This window comes from Galeopterus variegatus, unplaced genomic scaffold, assembly GCF_000696425.1.
Source record: "Galeopterus variegatus unplaced genomic scaffold, G_variegatus-3.0.2 Scaffold4029, whole genome shotgun sequence".
NCBI classification, from domain to species: Eukaryota; Metazoa; Chordata; class Mammalia; order Dermoptera; family Cynocephalidae; genus Galeopterus; species Galeopterus variegatus.
Window position 1 is genome coordinate 14,573 of NW_007730140.1, and position 18,484 is coordinate 33,056.

Genomic DNA, 18,484 nt, shown 5'->3' on the forward strand with positions numbered 1-18,484 from the left:
CCGCTACCTCCGGCCGCCTCAGCCCGGTCCGCGGCTCCCGCGGGCTCCGCAGTCGAGGGCGCTGCTTTCCCCGCCATTTCCTCTCAGCCGCAAGGGCGTAGCCTGTGGTGCCTCGACGGCTGATTGGACCAAACCTCGCTGGGGGCGGGGCGCTGCGCGCCTGCGCACTGCTCTCTCGCCTCTCCTGGTGGAGGCCAGTAACGTTTCTGAGGCCGCGCGGGGCGTCTGGCGCCGCTACCTGGCAGCTAGTGTGCATGCTTAAAGCTGCCCGGCCGGCCAATCCCGCCGAGAAGGCAAGGGTCACGTGCGGCCTTCCAAGCTTGCGATTGGCCGGTTGAGCGGTCACCTGCGCATGTGTAAAGGCTGCCAAGGGGCGCTCCTACTGACGTGGCTGGGTGGCGGCAAGTGCGCATGTGCTGGGCTGTGGGGAGGGCTGTTTGATTCCTGCCTCTGCCCTTATCCTGACTTCGCTCCGTAAGAGTGTCCCCGCCTCTGGGAGCAGCGATTGGGAGCTCGGCCATCGCTGACCGAAGCTGAGTGACCTGCGGGCCGCGCCGGCAGGAGCTGGCCAACCCCACCCGATTCATGAGAATCATGAGAACTCTAGGGTTAGGGTTAGAGTCAGGGTCAGGGTCACAGAGTCAGAGTAAGGGTCAGAGTTAGAGGGTCAGGGTCAGGATCAGTGTTAGGGTTAGGGTTACGGCTAGACAGGGGTTAGGGTTACCGTTAGGGTTGGGGTTAGGGGTAGGGTTAGGGTTTGGGTTAGACCCAAATACGATGGTTTTCAGAACAGTGTTCACGGATCACATGTTGACATATCAGTGGTCTTCAGAGTTTGGGTGGGAGAAAACTCATATCAAGCCTCTTTAAAATCTCATTGCATCCTGGGCTTTCCATTACTCAGTGGAATGATCTAAAGATTGAAGTCATTTTTAGGTGTAGATAGTAGAATTTGACTCTTGCAGCCCAACCTCAGTATGTATAGAAAACACTAATCTTTTGTGTGGGCAACTTTGCTGGTATTTTACAAAGAAGAATTTTTAGGGTGTATTCAGCAGCTTGTGGAAACGAGTCAAGAATGGGTCCCATATTTAATGCCTGCTCATCTACGTATTTGTGCTACATTCATTTGAACTGAACCTTCTCTTTAGTCAATAAGCCTACCAAACAAAGCCTGCTCTTTCTCCTCTTGAACCCAGTGGAGCCTTATTTTTCAAGGGGAGCCTTTAATCTAGTGTCCCCAAGGGCCAAACCAAATAATGTAAGAGCTTGGGAAGGTGTAACTGGGGACTGCAAGATGAAAGGGAATTACAGCTCATTTCTTTTGCCCAATGTGAAGCAATGGACAATGAATGGGTATCAGCAGGTTCTGTGGCTCTGTAGGAAGGATAACCAGCTAACTGAAGTTAGAACTATAAATCTTTTTCTTTACTAGATAAATAAAGATGGAGAAGAGAAACTGGCACCTCCCCCATGAGATGTCATCATCCTTCCAGGAGTGAAGGCACTGCATTCAGGACCTGGCACACAAGTGGGTGAATCTAAGGTTTTAAAGAGGCACCTTACCATGGATGACCTGACAACTGCCCTGGAGAGGAGCAGAGTGAGGGAGATGTACAGAGTGAGGCTCTGGTACAGCCTGTGTTGTTCATCTAGTTTCTGATATACTGTATAAGGGTGAGAAGATACATATTCCAAGTATGGAGAATGGTCTTAAGCTTACAAGCTGTATCCTGGGCAAATTGACTGATATCCCATACAGAAGAGGAGAAATTGACTAGACAATTGTATTAGCTTGAATAAAAATACAGGATATGAAGTGTATGCTGTTGGTACAGATTGTTGCATTTGAATTGCAATAGATTTTTTTGGCTTCCTGTTACTAGTTGTGCATAATGCACTTTGTATTATCAGTGTGTTACAAGGGTCATTGTTTCCTCATGCCAAAGAAAATGAATTGCAATCATCAGATAAAATAAAGTTTCTTGAAATAATTACTCTCTTTGTGGTCATATACTAACCGCTTATGTAGATAGGTTCATTTGTTTCCACTTGCTTTTATTTATTTTTAACTTTATTTATTTATGTATTTTTTTATTCATTGAAATGTAATTGATTGTACATATCTGTGGTACAATGTTGAATATCAATACCTGTGTACAATATGTAATCCTTAAATCAGAATAATTCATGTATTCAGCATTACACAATATAAGGGTGAGGGTTAGGGTATAGGGTTAGGGTTAGGGGTTAGGGTCAGGGTTAGGGGTTAATGGTTAGGGTTAGGGGCTAGTGGTTAGGGTTGGTGTTTGGCTTAGGGGTTATGGGTTTGCGTTTGGGGGTCTGGATTAGGGGTTAAGGGTTAGTGGTGAGGGGTGAGGGGTTAGGGGGTTAGGTGAAAAAAATTGAGGATCAAATAAATGGAATCATATTCCATGTTCATGGGTTGGCAGAACTAACATCATCAAAATGCCCATTTTACCCAAAGCAATCTACACATTCAATGCAATCCCTATCAAAATACCAATGGCATTCTTCACAGAAATAGAATAAACAATCTTAAAATGTGTATGGGAAGACAGAAGATCTTATATTGCTAAAGCAGTACTAAACCAAAAGAAAAAAATTGGAGGCATCTCTATTCCCGACTTCAAAATATTCTCTAAAGCTGTACTAGCCAAAACAGCATGGTACTGGCCTAAACACAGACAAATAGACCAATGGAACAGAATAAAGTCCAGAAATAAACCCAAGCTCTTATAGCCAACTTATTTTCAACAATGGTTTCAAGAATATACACTGGGGAAAGGACAGCCTCTTCAGTAAATGGTGCTGGGAAAACTGGATATTGAGATGTAGAATATGGAAACTAGACCCCTATCTCTCACCATACATAAAAATCAACTCAAAATGGACTAATGAACTAAATTTAAGACCTGAAACTATGAAACTACTAGAAGAAAACAGTGGGAAAACAGTAATAGAAATGGGAGTGGGCAGCGGGGTTTTGGGTGAGCCTATGAAATCACAGGCAACTAAGCAAAATACACAAAAGGGACTACATCAAACTGAAGAGCTTCTGCACACTAAGGGATACTATCAACAAACTAAAGAGACAACCTACTAAGTGGGAGAAAGTATTTGCAAACTACACATTAGAGAAGGGACTAATATCCAGACTATATAAGGAACTTAACAGCAAAACAATAATAATAGGGCCGAGCCCGTGGTGCACTCGGGAGAGTGCGGCGCTGGGAGCACAGCAGCGCTCCCGCTGCGGGTTTGGATCCTATATAGGGATGGCCGGTGCGCTCACAGCGCTCACTGGCTGAGCACGGTGCGGCCAGTCTCAAAAAGGACAAAAAATAATAATAATAATAATAACAATAACCCAATTGAAAAATGGCCAAAGGACATGAAAAAACATTTCTCAAAAGAAGACATACTAATGGCCAAAAAGCACATGAAAAGAATTTAATGCAAATGAAAACCATGAGATTTCATCTCACCCCACTTATAATGGCTGCTATGAACAAGACAGAAAATAAATGCTGAAAAGAATGCAGAGAAAAGAGAATTCTTTTACACTATTGATGGGAATGTAAATTGGCACAGTCATTGTGGAAAACAGAATGGAGCTTCCTCAGAGAACTAAAACTAGATCTGCCTTATGGCACAGCTATCTCACTGGTAGGTTTATAACCAAAGGAAATGCAATCAATGTACCAAACAGACACCTGCACTCCTATGTTTACTGCAGTGCTATTCACAATAGCCAAGAGATGGAATCAGCCTAAGTGCCCATTGACAGATAAGTGGATTAAGAAAACTGTGGTATAAATACACAATAGAATACTATTCAGCTATTAAAAGAAATGGTATCCTATCCTTTGCAGCAACATGGAGAACAGGAAACCATCATGTTAGGTGAAGTAAGTCAGACACAGAATGCCACATAATCTCACTTATATGTGGAATCTAAAAAACAACAACAACAACAACAACAACAAAAAACAGTCGTTCTCATGGAAGTAGAGAGAAGAATAATGATTATCAGAGGCCAGGAGAGGAAAGGGTTGGATGGAGAGGTGGTAGACTAATGGGCACGGAACCATGCTAAATACCCTAAGTGAATCATTGTGCGGTGTATGCATGTATTGAAACAACACACTGTACCCCACAAATATGTACAAGTAAATGTTAAAATTTAAAAAAAAAACATTGTTCTTATGATATACAAGATAAATATTAAGTAAAAGTAAATATATTCATCACCACTACAGAAAGCTTCTGGAAACACTTATGCAAATAAAGAATTCTCTTAAACACAGGGAAAAAAGGAGATGATGTAAGCAGAAATCATGACGAGCTGGTCAGACAGCTCACGTGATTTCTGTGAACAAATAATAGTAAAATCCACTCTTAAGTAGAAATGTATACTATGTTGTACTTATTATTTACTCATTCATTTGTTTATGTATAACATTATACTTACATATTTTGCATTAGTATATTAAAACAAAAGTGAATATAAAAAATGTAAAATATACCTATCCTTGGTTATGTAAATCAAATTTTACTTTCTGAATGGCAAACCAATTCCTTATAATCAAGAAGGATTTGGAGAAACTTCTATTAAATAAAATTTTTTTAAGAGGGTCAGCCACCAAATGAGCATTTAATTAAAATAAACACAGGCATGCACTTTCTTTAGGCTACTGAAATATCAACTCTTTAATTCCCCATTAGGAAAAAGCAAAACCCTGATTACATGCCTTCAAATCATCTGAAGATGTGAAAACACCGTCTGCATTTCAGCCTAGTTCAAAGACAGCAAAGAAATAATTTTTTCTTCCAATTCAAAGTATGTTTAGAAGGACATCTGATAGAAGTGGCAATGCCAATCTAACCAATGTAAAAATACAAAGTGCTTCTAGCAATATTTGCATACATATAATTTGGCAAGAAAGTTTTATAAACCTAAGATTTGAAAAATAGAACCTATAAGCTCCAACAAAAAAGCTTCGTTTGTAATTGAAAAAAAATTATGTAAGAAAATGTCCTTCCAAAAGAGACAAAAATGACTTTTATTTCCCAAGAGAACTAATAAATAAATTTGTACAACAAAATTACAGTCACTACAAATTGCTTTCAACAATTCCATTGCTTCTTCATTTGACCAGCTGAAAATCAGAATTCTTTCAGGTTATAAATATAACTTTTTATAACTCTGCTATTACTTACTGTGAATGGAGAAAGGGGGCCAATCTTGTGGCCATAGTGTCGAACAGCCTCTCTGATGTGGCAGGGCTGGATGGCTTGGCTGGGAGACTCAACACCACAGGCCATGCTCTGTGAAAGAAAAAATAATAAGCCAAATAAACCTCTGTTCTCTATAAATTACCCAATTTTAGGTATTTTGTTATAGCAACACAAAATGGACTAATACGTGGAGAACTTCCTGTGGGGACCAGCACTTGAGCTCTGTGGTTGAGCTAAATTGCTGCTTTGTTGCTGATTCCGTAGCGAAAGCTTTTTGTGCAGCTCAGGTTTAATGGTTGACTTTATAGGTACTTCTAGCTCTTGAGAGATCTGATGCACCTGGGTTGTGTAGAAACTCTCGTCTAGGCCTGATTGTTCTCATCAAACTACACCCCATGCAATTCTATATTCCTGACCAGTCTCCTCTGAGTGGCCCTACACTGATTGGGGTGCAGGTCTGCTGCCATTGCTGTGTCCCAGTGTTGCCCCCTGAGCCTGTCTCTCCCACTGCCCATGCTGCAAACACTTCACATGGGATGGTCTGTGCACCAGTCCCTCGCAATGACTCACTGGCCTCTGAGTGGCTCCTTTTTTTCCAGTGGTTGTGGCTCCTTGCTCTTATGTGAGTCCACAGGAGCACTGTTGGTGGTCTTGCTGGCCTGGGGACCACCAAGGACCTCTCCTCCCCTGCCGCCTCCAAGCCACTTCATCTGAAGGGCATAGCTGTGGCTTTTGCTGGCTTTCTCCGAGCACTCAGCAGCTCCAGCCTGGAAGTGGCTGGCGCTTGAAATGGTCCCAGTGGTTTTTTCTTTCTCTCATCGTGGCTTCTCCCACCTTCATGCACTCCATAGGTCTCTCCTCCTCTTCCCCTGAGCTCTAGCATCCCCAGCTTGGCTGTCATTGCTTTTTAATAGTTTTCAATTGGTTAATTTTGGGGGAGAGTGACACTGGGGACCATCTATTCTGCTATCTTGACCAGAAGCCAACAATCAGTTCTGAGAGCAGAACCTAATTGAGACTCTAAAGCCGGGAAAGGGAGAGAAGCCTTGCTAATGGGACACTCTATTAAAGGGAATGAGGGCGGGGAGTAGACCTCTTGTTAATTGGATTAAGTTGTGTAAGGCCCAGAAGAGAATTCATCTGACTTTTGGAAAGACTAAGAACATGCCTACGGGATTACATGTCCTGGGATCCTGAGGCACAGGGAAGTCAGGTAGTTCTCAGCACCTATTTTATATCTCAGTGCCCCAGATATTTGTAGGACTCCAAAAACCATCCATAGGCCATGACATCAATTCCTCTCAGCTGGTGGAGCTGGCCATTAAGGTTTGGAACAACAGACATCTGGCAGAAGAAGAAAGGAAATAGAAAAAGATGAAGAAGAAGGTGGCCCTTCTGGCCATTGCACACCAGTCCATTCCAGGTAATGCAGAAGGAAGGAGAAAGCCAGTTCAGGTAAGTGACCCCAGCCCGCAGCATAGGACCAAAGCTAGGCCACCAGAGAAAATGAGACCTAATCATTGTACTTACTGCAGAGAAGAGGAACCTTGAAAACAGGAATGTTCCAGCCATCCCCAGACAGGGAAGACAAGGAATCAGCCCAATATCTACCAGCTCCCCTTGACAGAAGAGAAGGACTAAAGGCGTCCTGGGGCCTCCTGATTGGCTCCTCAAGATAAGATCTCCATGACCCCAGAAGAGTCCTGGGTTACCTTGGAAATAGACGGAGAGCCAATCAAACTGTTACTTGACACTGAAGCCATATTCTCTGTGTTGGTTACCAAAGGAGAGTCTTTTACCAAGAGGGAATGCAATATAAGGAGAGTGTCAAAAAAAAGAAGTCCCAAGCAGTTTCTGGAGTCTTTGCTCTGTGACATTGGTTCTAAAACACTGATGCATTCTTTCCTGTATGTCCCTGGGTGCCCTATTCCCTTACTGGGAGGGGATTTATTGACCACAGTTTGGGGCCACTGTCTGCCTAAACAAGGACAGATTAGAGATAGAAGTCCCTAGGGCACATGCAGCTGCCTTCCCTGCCCTTCTCCACAAGGGCTCCTGACCTCCTGGAGAAATTCCAGATAACATTCTAACACAGGTCAACCTGGAGTCTATATGGTCACAAGAAAAAGTGGGGAGAGCCATAACAGCAGAGCCAGTGGAGGTGGTGTTAAAACAAGAAAGCCAAGGGCCAAGAGTAAGGCTGTATGTTCTAAAACCCAAACCTGTGGGGGAGGGGGAAATTCAGCCAGCATTAGAAGTTCTTTTGCAAAAGAAATTCATTAGGCCCTGCCAGTCCCCACGCAAAACTCCCATTTTGCCCATAATAAGACCAGGAAGTGGAGAATATAGATTTGTACAAGACCTCCAGGCAGTAAACAATACCACCTAAGATATATATCTTATAGCCCCTAGTCCCTATAACTTACTAGTTAACCTCCCTGGAATAGCCAATTATTACACTGTGCTAGACCTTAAGGATGCCCTTTTATGGATGCCTTTCAGCCCCCCATCCCAGAAATTGTTTGCTTTTTAATGGAAAGACCCTAAAACCCACCAGAGGCAGCAGTATTGTTGAGCAGTTCTTCCCCAAGACTTCAAGAACTCCCTGCCCATCTTCAGGGGAGTGCTAAGTCAAGATTTACAGAGTTTACAGTTGAAATAGGGCACTGTTTTACAATATGTGGATGATATCCTCATTGCCAGTCCCAGTAAAGGGGATTCTGATCAAAGCACCATACAGACGTTAAAATTTTTAACTGAAAAGAGATATAAGGTGTCATAGAAAATGGTCCAGATTTCCAAGGACTCTGTCCAATATTTGAGGTATGTCCTCTGCCAGGACAATATAAATTTCCTAAAGATAGAAATTGGCTAATTGCTGATGTCAGAGTCGTGCTGATGTCAGGATAGGGCTAATGACAGAACAGTGCTTATGTCAGAACAGTACTGATGTCAGAAGAGTGCTGATGAAAGAACCGTGCTAAAAGAGCCACTTGGTTCTTCCTTACACCCACAAGCAGCCAATTGGATTCTTAGGGATAACAGGGTTCTGTTGTGTCTGGATCCCAAACTTTGGGCTCATAGCCAAATTCCTTTATAAAGAGAATTCCTTTATAAACTCCATAGGGCCGAGACTGGCCCTTTTGAATGGGAGAGACAATGTGACAAGGCCTTTTAGAAGCTCAAAAAGCTGTTAATAAAAGCACCTGCTCTACGGCTGCCAGATCTTACTAAGCCTTTTGATATCTATGTTCATGAAAGACAGGGTATCACTACTGAGGTAGTGTATTCGTCCATTTCTGTGGCTTATAAAAGAATGCCTGAAGCTGAATAATTTATAAAGAAATAGAATTTATTTCTTACAGTTTTTGAGGCTGGGAAGTTCAAAGTTTAGTAAGTCATCTGTTGAGGACCTTGTTCTGGGTGGTGACTCTCCACAGCAATGCAGGGTATCACACGGCAAGTGGCTGAGCAAGAGCGAGCTAACCTCCTCACTTGCTGTTTTTTAAGAATCCATCAGAATCATGCCCATGATCATCCATCAAACCATCAATGGATTAATCCAATCACAAGGGTGCAGTCCTCACAATCTAATCACCTCCTAAAGGGCCCACCTTTCAATGACTGTAATAGGACTTCCCACTCTTTTAACATTGTTACAGTGGGGATTAAGTTTTCAACACATGAACCTTTGGGGGACACATTTAACCGATAACATGCACCAATTCAAATGCTAAGGCCCTTAAGAAGAGTAGTGGCCTATTTCTCTAAACAATTTGATGGTGTTGCAAGGACATGGCCTCCTTGCCTTAGGGTAGTGTCTGCCACATGCCTGCTTACCAAGAGGCAAAAAAAAACTCATGATGGGCCAAAATTTAACCGTATGATTTCCTGTAGTGGATTGAATTATGTGCCCCCAAACTCACTGAAGCTTGAATTGTGTCCCCCCAGTTTTATGTATTAGAAAGTTGGCCTCCACTGTGACTGTTAAGAGGGTGGGAAATCCTAATATCATCATTGAAAGGTGGGGCATGGAATAGGTGATTAGACTGTAGGACCATGGCATAGTGAATGGATTAAAAATGGTAGTCAGGAGCATGACTCTGAGGGCTTTAAAAGAAGAGATAGGAGAGTCTGTCTCTCTACCTCTTGCTCTCTCTCTGCTCTCTCTGCTTCCATCATCTTGCAATGTGAGACCTCTAGGTCACTGTCACCACCACCAGATGGACTTTGGACTTCCCGGCCTCAGAAACTGTAAGCAATAAATTTTGTTTTCTTTAAAAATTACCCAGTTCCAGGTATTTTGTTAAAATCAACAGAAATGGACTAATACATTTCCCCATGAAGTGACAAACATACTAGGGGCAGAAAGATATCACTGATTAGCCAGCGGCAGAATGTTACAATACCAGGCCTTGCTGGTAGATACCCTCAACATCTGTGTAAGCACCTGCCAAACTCTCAGTCCTTCCATCTTGATTCTGATCTCACTAGATCCCCTGTCCCATGATTACTCTGCCACCATAAAAGAAGTATGCTCCAGCAGAAAGGACCTACAGGGTGAACCCCTCCTCAATGCCCAGGAGGATGGGAGCAGTTTTGTGGACGAGGGCCAGAGGACAGCAAGATATGCAGCCATGTGCCTGCACAGAATCATCAAGGCTTCCAGTATTTGTTTCTGTTGCTTATAACAAAATACCCAGAACTGGGTGATTTATAAGAAACCAAAATTTATTGCTTACAGTTTCAGGTGCTGGGAAGTCCAAAGTCCAGGAACACATGTGGTGAAGGCCTTGGTAGTGTTGACAGTGACCCAGGGGTTTCACATGTCAGAAAACAGTGGAACAGAGAAATAGTTCCTCATGCATTCTCCTTTTAAAGCCCTCAGAACCACGCCCATGACCACCATTTTTATTTCATTCACTAGACATAGTCCTACAATCTAATTACCTCTTTAAGGCCCCACCTTTCAATGATCATGATAGGATTTCCCACCTTCTTAACAGCCACAGTGGGGATCAAGCTACTAATGCATGAAATTTGGGGGACACAATCTATATCACCTCCCCACAGGGACTTCAGCCCCAAAAGTGAAATAATAGCCTTAACCAGGGCCATGATGCTGAGGAAAGACAAGGTCCTGACTGTACATACAGACTCTAGGTATCCCTTCCCCATGGTTCACACCCACAGTGCAATCTAGAAGGAGAGAATACTTTTAAGTGCTAATAATAAGGAAATGAAATATGCTTCAGAAATACTGACACTGTTACAGGTGGTAGAAATGTCTTAGATTTCCATACTGCATTGCTGGGGCATCAGGAAGGGGTCTCAGAAGTGATAAAGGGAAGCAATCTAGCAGCCACAGCTGCAAAGAGGGCTTCACAAGACAGGGAAGTCCTTTAACTGCCTTGGCTCCCTTTGACACCTCTCTATGAGTTTGAACCAAAGTATTCCCCTACAGAACTTCAAGAGATGAGGCAAGATGGGTGTCAACAAAGCCCTATCTCAGGGGTATGGGTTATGAACAAAATGAGGAGGATACAGTTGCATGAACACTTGACATGGGCATGCCAAGCATGCCCATAACTCCTCTCATTATGGCAAAAAAGCCACACACAACTGGCTCCTCAGGATAATAAAAATCCCATGGCTAAGGGAAATAATAAACCAGCTATCCAATCAATGTGTTTACTGTCAAAAACTCCAATGCTCCAACCGGGCCTCCAGTACCTTCTCTGGCAGTGGCAGCACAATTAAGGGGAATCTTGCCAGGGGAAGCTTGGCAGATTGACTTCACTGGTATGCCCTCAGGCCCTGGAGGATTTAAGTATCTCCTAATGTTGTAGACACATTCACAGGGTGCAAAGAAGCTTTCCCCTGTCAGACTGAAAAGGCAGGGAAGGTCATAAAGGCCTTACTAAAAGAAATCATTCCCTGGTTTGGCCTGCCCAGGACCATTCAGAGTGATAACAAATCAGCCTTTGTCTCCAACATGGTAACAAAAATGTCCGAGGTGATGGGTGTACAATAGAGGCAACACTCTGCCTGGAGATCTCAGTCTTCAGGGATGAGCGAAAGGGCTAATAAGACTCTCAAGGTGATCCGTGCTAAGCTGTGCCAGGAAACTAGGAGGACTGGTTGAAACTTCTCTCTGAAGCCTTATCTCATGTCTGAGCAGCACCAAAGGGAAAGTTGGGGCTCAGCCCCTTTGAGATGCTGTATGGAAGGCCTCACCCTGGCAGGTTCAATTCTGTATCTCACCCAGATGGGGAAATAGAAAAGGCAGTAAAACATATAATTCATCTGGAAACTGATATCTGCACTTAATAATTATGCCAACTTCAGACTCCCCATTTCCACCAAGGTTAAGCTGCACCCATTACAACCCAGGAATTGGGTGTATCCAAAAACTTGAAAACCTGGATCCCCAAAGGATCAGCTCCTTTTGATGTGGAGTAGGCCCCACCTGGTATTGCTCACTGTGTACTCTTCTTTCAAACTGCAAGATGTGACTCCCTGGACACATCACACCTGAGTAAATGAACCCAACCACTGGTGGATTTCACCATAACTGAGAAAAGATGCACCAGTGAGGTTGTATCAGGGTTAAAATATCTGTTTATAAGACAGACACACAAAGATAAGTTATATGGGCCTGTTGTTTCTTCTACATTGTTTTTCTCCTTTGGTCCCACCAGCCAATGGCCTCTGAGCAACAAATGCAGTGGTAAAACTCTCCCATATTGTAACCCAAGGACAAAACCTATCACATGTGGGGCCGGCCCGGTGGCGCACTGGAGAGTGCACTGCTTGGGAGCACAGCGGCACTCCCGCTGAGGGTTCGGATCCCATGTGGTGACCGGTTCCCGCTCACTAGCTGAGCGCAGCGCGGGCGTGACACCGAGGGTTGCGATCCCGTTGCCGGTCCCCGGTACGGTCGCGACACTGAGGGTTGCGATCCCGTACCGGTCAGTAAAAAAAAGACAAAAAGGAAAAAAAAAAAAAACCTATCACATGTGGGATATGCCATCAACATCCTCTTGCTAGACATCCGTGGCCCGTTGCCTACCCCACCCAAGGAACTTATGATATTAACTTCTTGGCCTTGCAGTCTACAACAAAGGCTATGCCTATTGCTGTCTAGCTAGACTCCATGCAATCCATACAGTGTGTAAACTTCACACCTCTACTCAACAACGCCTTGAAGAAGGAGTTTTGATATCTGAACTGCTCCACTAAAGACAACATGCTGTGCCTGTACCCAGGCTAGAGGCAATAGAAACAGGTCTTCTATTTACCCCATAACTTTTAGCCTCAATTCTTACCACAGTCCACAGAAGACCCACTGGTACCCCCAAAATGTATACTATAGGATGGTCCTCCTTTAGACCCCCTAAATAACTGCAGCCTGTGGGTAGGGTTTGGCAAATTAGCTGGAGGCCTTCTGTCCCCACTCTGCAATACTATTGATCTTCCAAGCTGGGCACCACAACTGATTAGGAAATTCATACAACCCTTTCTAAGAGAGCTTCTGCCCCACAGGGGTATGTCTTCTTATGTGGAGCTAATTCAAATATGCCCCCCGATCATCACTTTCCTAAGGGAAAATTTTCCTCCTGTCTCCTCTCAATGGCACGTCCTTGTATAGACAATGTGGTATTTACAGGACAATGCACAATTGGCAGCCTGGCTCCTGATAGAATAAACTTCCACAATGTAACCCAGAAACCAAAAGGAGCAATTGGCCTAACCCTGGCAGGCATCAGTGTGACCCTCAGATTGAGGGCTCCCTGTGGAGGTTTTGCATATCATGAGGCCACTGTGAGAATTTAACTTATACCCTTGAGTCCCTGCCAACTAGTAGGCAAAGCTCTTGAAAATCTGCAGGCTTCTCTTAATTCTCTAGCTAAAATGGTACTAAATAACTGCCATGTCTTAGGTTATATTTTGTCAAAACAGTGAGTATATGTGTCATCACTAACTCTTCTTGCTCTGTATATGGGTAAATCCTTCAGAAGAAATAGACATCATTATCAAGCAAATTTATGAACAAGCTTCTTGGTTAGAGTCTTTTAACCAACAATACAATACAGCTGACTTCATCCAGAAAGCTGTCAAGCCTGCAATAACTAGAATCACTTGTTTGTTGCCCTCAAGGGCCACTGGTATTGCTGCTTCTATTATTACTGTTTAGACAAAACATTTTCAACTTGCTTGTAAAATTCATCATCTCTTGCCTGTGGCAATTCAAGCTTCAGATGATAGTAATGCAACAGTATCAGCCACTACAGAGTTCTGATAGTGACCCCAGGACATAGCTTGGCAGCCTGAGAGTTTGGCTCTTTTAACCAGAGAAGGCCTGACACCCACAGCCAGTAGGGAAAAGTTACAGAAGAATGACCACCATCCCTGACCTCTCAAGAATCAGGACTGGAATACCTCAGGGGGAGATTTGTAACCCAGGGTCCAGGGTCCCCTAAATGTGCAGGTAATCACTACCACTAAAATGTCAAAAAGGGAAGATGAACTGGTCATAACCCTTTGTTCTGAGTTTCTGTTGTTGCAAGAGGTGGCAGAAAGTCATGAACCATTAAATACTAGACTGTTCTCAAAATATACCAGGTGAAAATGGCATACAGACCCCAGAGATGAACTTTGGTGAACTTGCCTCACTTGAATGCAAAAATCTCTGCCGTGGAGGAGCCAGGACTTCCACAACTTACCTGGCCCTGTTTCTTTTGTCATGGGTCAACCACAACAGGAAAGTCTCAATTTGCCACCTGTGAACTGTAACCTGTACTAGATGGGGGCTCAAAGTTTAGCCCATGTGACTACTTCCTGAAGTCCCACTGTTACCCAAATGCAAATTTATCTTCAGAACTGACCACTGAACTATGTCCCAAAGTCAGCCAACACAAATAGAACAAGCTTGTATCCTCCATTTACGTAAGAGGACCTCATTGAAAACGTGAGTGGACAGCTAGGCAAAAACTTTGGCTGTATAAGAAAACCTCTTTACTTTCTCAGGGAGACACTTCTTTGGGAGCAGTTGCCAGTGTTTTCCTTACTTGCAAGTAGTATAGCCTTTCCCTCCTGTCCTGGTCTTGGCAGTTTTGTACTCTCTGAGAGAGACAGATCCCCCCCACCACAGTGTGGTAACACTTCTCACATGTGGGAAGGTGTATTGAGGGCCCCAAATCAAGTGAGGGGCTTGTCTTTGCTCTCCAGGTGGCGTAAAGAGCACAGTCAGTGCAAAAGCTCACCCTGAGAGGGAGTCTGGCTGGGAGGAGACTGGTGAGCAACTGGGGAGTAGAGGAAAGTGGGGTGGAAAGTGTGAGGTGAGGGTGGAAACTTCTGGATCTAATGGAGAGCAGTGAGGGCCAAATGGGTGACCAAGAAGGGGCTTGGGAACAGGTTTTGAGAAAACATTTTACTTTCTATCTCTTATACTTCTTTAATTATAAGTCACAGGACCCTATTTTTAGTTTAAGGAATTAAATTTTAGAAGAAAGAGAAAGCAAATGGAATAATTTCCCAAGGTTAAGAATTATGGAGCCTGGGATTTAAGCCACATCTTCCCGACTCAGAACCTCAGGCTGAGCCTCAGACACAAAGATACATGACCGTTCTCCAGCTTTTTACACTATTTTCATCAAATCTTCAATCTTCTGTGAGGACATGGCCTGGCTTTTGGGGACAAAACCACATATTTCAGACTCCAATAGGGTGAGAGTCCAGAAGAAGGATCCAACAGTCCTGGGCTAGAACAGAGGTGGGCTGAGGACAAGTCTACAGCCAGGGTGGTGCCCCTGATCCTTTTCCTGAAGTGGACAGTGCACGAGAGATCAGTCAGGTCCCTCCATGATCAGATTTTCCCTCCAAGGTGAAATGACACCACAGGTATCTCCTTGTTAAATCTCAGGGCGATGGGCCGGCCTGGTGGCGCACTGGATAGTGCGCCGCTTGGGAAGCGCGGCGGCGCTCCCGTCCGAGGGTTCGGATCCCACATACAGACCGGCTCCCGCTCACTGGCTGAGCGAGGCGCGGGAGCAACACCGAGGCTTGCGATCCCGTTGCCGGTCCCCGGTCCGGTACGGGGGCAACACTGAGGGTTGCGATCCGTTGCCGGACACGGAAAAAAAAAAAAAAAAAAAGATAAATCTCAGAGCGAGGGCAGGGTGCGCTCTCACTGCTGACGCTGTTCAAAACGGGGTCAAGGCTCAAGATGTAATAACGCCAGAAGAAAAAGGAGGGTATAAAAAAATGGAAACAAAGAGTCCAAAATAGCTGTAACTGGCAGATGGCATAATTAATTAGAAAGTTCTAGGAATCTTGTGCAAAACCACAAAGATTAGTAAGAAAATGTAATAAGATGTTTGGTTAAAACATATGTACATACAAGTAGCTTTTCTATGTACAATCACTATGGATTATAATACTTCCCTGCCAAATAATATTATATATTTATTTGTTTATAATCAGTATGGCACCCATATTTAACTCCCTAATTAATTAGTATATCTAGGAAATTACTGTTTGTGACATTAACATCACAAAAAATGTAATCAGACATCATGAGCCATGTGATGTAAAAACACAGTATCACCTATTAAGGACACTTGTCAAGAAAAAAAAAAAGCTGATGCATCTACTTAAAGCCGTAGATCTAAATACCAATTCAGAGGAAATACAGGAATAGAGCAACATGTTCAGTGGTGCGTGGGGACACAATTAGCAACATAAAGACTAAAAGTCTTTACCAAAAAAAATTCACCCAGTTTGTTTAACAAATACATTTTGAGGGGGAAAGAGGGAGAATGAAAGACTCTTAAATAGTAAAATGGCCTTGAGTGACACACCAACCATGTCAATACGTGGTCTCAAACTGTATCTTAATTCAAACAAACACAGTGAAATAAAATTGCTGACATAATCAGGGAAATTTGAAAACTGAATAGATGTTTAATGAAGTAAAGAAATTATTGCTATTATTTAGATGTGACTTAGGTACTATTTTTTTGAAGATTACTTATCTTTTACAGATACTAAAAACTATGGATGATACACTATGATGCCTGGGATGCTTCACAAAAAGATAGAGGAGTGAGTGGCAGAGAGCAGGTGAGGATAAAGAGAAAACAAGACTGGCCAAGACGTGATCATTGTTAATGCTGGAAGACAGGTATACAGGGTAATTATACTTTGTTTCTAAGTTTGTATGTGCTTTAATTTTTCTATAATAGAGTTTTAAAAGTAGTCAATATAGTAATCCATATAGAAAAAGTAAATAATCATGTCTAAAGAAGAGTAGAAAATGGGGGGAAAGGCTAATAGAAAACTACACAAAAGGCCAATAAATATTTTTAAAGTATGTTTTACCTTTGTAATAATTAAATAAATTCAAATTAACATATTTTACCTAGAAGTTTGGCAAAGATAAGTAAGTCTAACAATGTCCAGTGTTTGTGATGATGTGTAGAAACAGGCACTGATCTCTGCTGATGCAGCCATTTGGAGGGTGGTTTGGCTACACCAACATTTTGCAAACATAATTCCTCTTTTATGCATTTATCTGTCAGATGTCCTTGATGAGGTATGCAAAAGGTATGTTCAATGATGTCACAGCAATATCTGTCAAAGAAAAAGCAGAAAGGAACTTGAGTGCCCATCAGTAGAGGACTTACGGTTAACCCACAGGAGAGAATACTGTGAAGCCATTGGACGGAGGTAGATTCATATGTGTTAATGTGGAAAGACATCCTAGATATGTTAAAGGAAAGAAAGTGCAAAACGGAGTATGGCAGTATTTTATATGGCTCTGAAAAGAGGTGAAAGATATGCCTGTCAGTCCACAAATATATGGTTACCAAGTCTGCATAATTTTGAGCCAGAATGACAAAAACAAAGCTCAAAGTGTCTACAGTGGTTACATGTGGAGGGTATGACTGGCTGGTTAGGGACAGAAAGGAGAGCGTTTAGTACTCAGTACATAGACATCTGCACATTGTTTTAATTAAAAAGTTAATATTACGGGCTGGCCCGGTGGCGCACTGCTACAGTGCGCCGCTTGGGAAGTGCGGCAGCGCTCCCATCAAGGGTTCAGATCCCACATACAGACCGGCCGCTCACTGGCTGAGCAAGGTGCAGGGGCAACACCGAGGGTTGCGATCCCGTTGCCAGTCCCGGTCTGGTACGGGCGCGACACTGAGGGTTGCGATCCGTTGCCGGTCACGAAAAAAGACAAAAAAGGGGGAAAAAAAGTTAATATTACACACAATTTTATGCCATGTTAAAACTCTTGAAAGTCAATGAGAAAAGGTCAAATCTCAGCGCTAATTTTATTCCAAAGAAAAATGAGCAGAGTGCACTGAAAGGAAGCTGGCAAAAGACATGACAGCATTAAGAAGATGCAGCACTGTGTCCCCAAGTAGTTCACAGTGAGTCATCTCCCTCCTACACCAGTTCCCCAGTCCCCACCCCTGGAAATCATTAAAACCAGCTATTTGTGAGTCCTGTTTAATGTAATTCATAGACAAGCCTATGCCTGCTTTCCCCCTCATCCATCCCTGGCTCTTTTTCTACAGGAATGGTGGCAAACTAGAGATGACATCTTACACCTTAATGTTTTCATGTAAAATTATGTTTGGGGTTTTTTTTTTTTGGTTAGTATGTTGTAAATTCTTTACACTTTTAAGAGGCCATATAGTGGTTTATGGTATGGATGGACTATAGTTTAACTGTGCTTCCCAATTGATGGACATTCAGGTGCTTTCACATATTTCACTGTTACACACACTGCTCTGAAGAGCATTCTTGTACATTCATCTTTGCACCCATATGGGAGTCTGAAAGTTGTGAGAACCAAATTGGAGTCACTTTTGCTAAAACAAGCAAAACAAACAAAACCCCGACAAATAGAGCTGAGGAAAGCCTATGAATGGAGTGTCCTTATGTACAAATTCCTAATAAAAATGATCACATTGGACTCTGCAAAACCACAATGTTGCACAAAGGCCATCACCACCTTACACAAAGATCCTTCTGTGAGAACATCTGCCTAACAACTGTCCAACACTGCACTGGCATCACTATTGTGACTGATCCTTGTCGCAAGGATAATTATTCCAAAACAATCATGTAATCTTTTATCATTTTTTTCTTTAAAATCTTTTGTCTTGGGCCGGCCCAGTGGCTCACTGGATAGTGCGCCGCTTAGGAG

At 43.2% G+C, this 18,484-nt stretch overlaps 1 pseudogene; it reads left to right on the plus strand.

Annotated features, from left to right (window-relative positions):
* Nucleotides 1–352: 352 nt before the first annotated feature.
* Nucleotides 353–1,799, plus strand: LOC103602139 (annotated as a pseudogene).
* The last annotated feature ends 16,685 nt before the right edge of the window (nucleotides 1,800–18,484 follow it).